We start from the raw sequence: 4579 nt of genomic DNA, 5'->3' as shown, positions 1-4579 counted from the left end.
GGCACCCGCCGTCTCCCGGCTTCGCCCCTGCCGCGCCGTCGGTCTCCGCCTCGCTGCCGGTCGCCGTCTCTCTCCGCCGCGTCCCGCGCCCGACCCTGCCGCCCGGAGCTCGTGCCGGCGCCGCCGCCCCTCGCCGGCCTCCTCCGACCGCCTCCGCTCGTCGCCCCTCCGCCAGAGCGCCCGGTCCGGCCGCTCCTCCGCCGGATCCAGCCTCCCCGGCCCCGATCCGCACCGCCGACGTCGTCCCGTCGTCGCCTCGCCACCTACGGTCGCCGCCCGCCGTCGCCGGCAGCCTGCCGCCTCGCCGGAACCGCCTCCATCATCGCCGGAGTTGGGGTGGATGAGATCCACCACCACCACCAACCAAATGTGTGCCCCCGTCCCGGATCCGCTCCGTCCCGGGATCTCCTCGTCCCAGGTTGACTTTTCGCGAGGGTATATTTCTGCCAAGTCCCGATTCCCTGCAGTATTTTCATGCCCTATTCAACATGCCATATCTCCTAGCATACTACTCCGTTTTGCGTGCATAATATATCAAAATGTTCGCTGAGAGATGCTCTACATTTCATTACATTATGCCATGTTTGTTTGAGTTCATATTGATGCCCGAATCATCGTTGCAAGAGTGCTATATGATGTTAATCTGCTGAAACTGTTATAACTTGGTGATTTGTCATTTTTGTTGCATTTGATGTGTGCATCCTATGAGCTTGATGTCTACATGTGTTTTGTACTACATCATTCCATATTTACATAGGTGCAATACATGTAATTTTCTAAGTCTTGTAGTGAGTGCATCGAGCTTGTTAAGTAGGGTACTTGCTGTTGCTGTTTTGCTAGGCTGAATCTGCTATATCATGATGCTATGTAAACCTGCTTCTACGAGTCATTCTGTGCATAATCTGGAGATGTTCACTAAGGATGTTGTGTTATAAATGTCATGCTCTACCATCCATGCCCCTTGTTTAATTTATATCCTGCTGTAGCTTGTCGTAATCTTGCTCCAAACTTGCTATATAATGTTGCTGTCAGCCTATTAACATTAAGTTCAGTTTTGCCATGAGCTTTACTAGTGATCCATGCACCCTATGAACTTGCTCTTGTCATGCTTGGCTTCATAAATGTTTCTTCTTACTATTGGTCAACTTTCCATGCCATGTGTTGCTCTGTGGTGAGTTGTACAAGCTCACCAACATGCCTACTTATCGTTGTCCCTGCCATGTTTGAATCTGTCATATCATTTGCCATGTTTACATGGGTGCCATCTTATCTTATGATCCTTTTTGGCTCATAGTTAGTAAAGGGCTTTTGTTCTATGCGTTTAGTAGTATCATGCTAGGCCTTAAGTTGCTATGATAAGTTCCTGTAGCATGTTGTTTGATAGCTCTAAACATTGTAACCTGATGTTATTTCTGCTAAGCCTGTAAACTGTTATTATTTGCAATCTTATCATGTGTTTTTGAGCATGTTCTAGTGATTTCTGGAGATAGCTCAGTGTTCATGTTTTGTCATGATTTACCTGTACATCATGTCCATGCCATTTGTTCTTATGTTGAGATGCTGTGGCATATTGTTTTTATGCTTGCTAGATGCCTATTTGCTGTTTTGGACAGCTTGTCCTTTAAACTTGTATAGTGTATGTGTGGATCCGTTGCTCCGTTTTGAGTGTGCTCTATATGAAACTTGCTTGATTTTGCATGTAGCTTCATATTATCATGTTGCATCCATGTTTTAAGGTGTTTGCTTGATGTTTGGATGTATTTTGCATCAATGCCATGTTTAACTTGTTTTGCTCATATCTTCTAGGTCGTAGCTCCGAATTAAATGAACCTTATGTGTAACTTGACTAGAATCTCGTGTAGATCATCTTGGTGCATTTTAACTTGTTGTTTAACAACTTGAACGTAAGGTTATTCAGATCTGGACCAATTTCGAAATTTGCATATGAGGACTTACCGGAATTGTTATATGTTGTTTCCGGCCTCATTTAAACTTGCCTTGATGTGTTGCTCTTGTTTGCATCATCTCTTGCCATGAGTAGCTTCATGTAGCCTTGTCATGCATCATACTTGGTTGAACATAATGTCATGTCTATGTGTGGTGTGTTTACCATGTTGTGTGCTTCTTCTCGATAGTTCCCGTTTCGTTGCGATCATGAGGATTCGTTCGTCTACGCTTGGTTCGGCTTCATCTGTTCGTCTTCTTCATGGACTTGTTCTTCTTCCTTGTGGGATTTCAGGCAATATGACCGCCACCCTGGATCTCACTACTATCATGGTTATGCTAGTTGCTTCGTTCTATCGCTTTGCTGCACTACCTATCAATTGCTCTTCAAGCCTCCCAAATTGCCATGTCAGCCTCTAACCTTTTCACCCTTCCTTGCAAACCGTTGCTTGGCTATGTTACCGCTTTTGCTCAACCCCTCTTATAGCATTGCTAGTTGCAGGTGAAGTTGAAGATTGCTCCATGGTGGACAGGATTATGTTGGGATATCACAATATCTCTTATTTAATTAATGCATCTATATACTTGGTAAAGGGTGGAAGACTCGGCCTTATGCCTGGTGTTATGTTCCACTCTTGCCGCCCTAGTTTCCGTCATACCGGTGTTATGTTCCTTGATTTTGCGTTCCTTACGCGGTTTGGTGATTTATGGGACCCCCTTGACAGTTCGCTTTGAATAATACTCCTCCAGCAAGGCCCAACCTTGGTTTTACCATTTGCCTCACCACCACCTACTTTTCCCTTGGGAGTCGCTCTCTCGAGGGTCATCTTTATTCTTCCCCGCGGGCCAATGCTGCTCTAAGTGTTGGTCCAAAACAGAGCCACTTGCAGTGCCACCTCGGGGAAACTTGAGATCTGGTTTTAGTTGTTCATAGTGTTCATCCGGTGTTGCCCTGAGAACGAGATATGTGCAGCTCCTATCGGGATTGTCGGCACATCGGGCGGCTTTGGTGGACTTGTTTTACCATTGTCGAAATGTCTTGTAACCGGGATTCCGAGACTGATCGGATCTTCCTGGGAGAAGGAATATCCTTCGTTGATCGCGAGAGCTTATCATGGGCTAAGTTGGGACACCCCTGCAGGGTATAAACTTTCGAAAGCCGTGCCCGCGGTTATGTGGCAGATGGGAATTTGTTAATGTCCGGTTGTAGATAACTTGACACCAGATACGAATTAAAACGCATCAACCACGTGTGTAGCCGTGATGGTCTCTTTTCGGCGGAGTCCGGGAAGTGAACACGGTTTTGGGTTATGTTTGACGTAAGTAGGAGTTCAGGATCACCTCTTGATCATTGCTAGCTTCACGACCGTTCCATTTGTTCTCTTCTCGCTCTTATTTGCGTACGTTAGCCACCATATATGCTTAGTCGCTGCTGCAACCTCACCACTTTACCCCCTTCCATTCCCATTAAGCTTTGCTAGTCTTGATACCCATGGTAATGGGATTGCTGAGTCCTCGTGGCTCATAGATTACAACAACAACAGTTGTAGGTACAGGTTATGTGATGATCATGACGCGAGAGCGATGTTTGCTTGTTTTGGAGTTCTTCTTCTGCTTCTTCTTCGATCAGGGGATAGGTTCCAGGTCGGCAGCCTGGGCTAGTAGGGTGGATGTCGTTTGAGTTTCTGTTTGTGTTTCATCCGTAGTCGGATTGTATGCCTTTTGTATGTATCCCCGTCTATTATGTAATGTTGATGTAATGATATCCACCTTGCAAAAGCGTTTCAATATGCGGTTCTATCCTTGGTGGGACCTTCGAGTCTCTTTAGGATAGTATCGCATATTGGGCGTGACACTTCCCAAGGCATGAGGGTCGATTAGGCTTCAGTCGCCCATCCTTAGTCGAATGGGCAAGCTGAAAGAGCAAATAGGTTGATTCTCAAAGGACTGAAACACCGATTGATGCGTGACCTCAAGCATGCAGCAGGTGCTTGGGTCAACGAACTTCCATTAGTACTTTGGGGATTAAGGACAACTCCTAATCGGTCGACTGGAAGAACCCCATTCTTCTTAGTCTCTAGAGCTGAAGCCGTCCTCCCGAGTGATCTGCTCCACAATGCGCCACGAGTCGAGCTCTTCTCGGAAGCAGAAGCAGAACAGGCTCGGCAAGATGAAGTCGATCTCCTGGAATAAGAAAAGGAGATGGCCTTGATCCGGTCAACCATTTACCAACAAGACCTGCGTCAATTCCATGCCAGAAATGTAAGGGGTCGAGCATTTCAAGAAGGAGACTTGGTTCTTCGAGTGGACCAGCAGAGACCACACAGGCTCGCTCTTGCTTGGGAGGGCCCCTTCATCATCACCAAGGTGCTCCACAACGGAGCATATCGTCTTTTCAACGTCGAGCACAATAAAGATGAGCCACGCTCCTGGAATGCGGATCTTCTCCGCCCCTTTTACTCTTAAGCATTCAGACTGTTGAAATGTAATAAGAAATACCTTTTAGTTTGATTATCAAAGACATGATTTTACAGTCTTCCGAATGATTGTTGTTCATTTTTACATGTTCTAAAATCCCCCGGCGGGTGCCTTAGCTGCGAATCCATTTCGCCTAAGTGTTAAAAAATCCTACCGA

The sequence above is a fragment of the Triticum dicoccoides genome, chromosome 2B (genome assembly GCF_002162155.2).
Source record: "Triticum dicoccoides isolate Atlit2015 ecotype Zavitan chromosome 2B, WEW_v2.0, whole genome shotgun sequence".
NCBI classification, from domain to species: Eukaryota; Viridiplantae; Streptophyta; class Magnoliopsida; order Poales; family Poaceae; genus Triticum; species Triticum dicoccoides.
Note: the sequence above shows the minus strand (reverse complement) of the source record.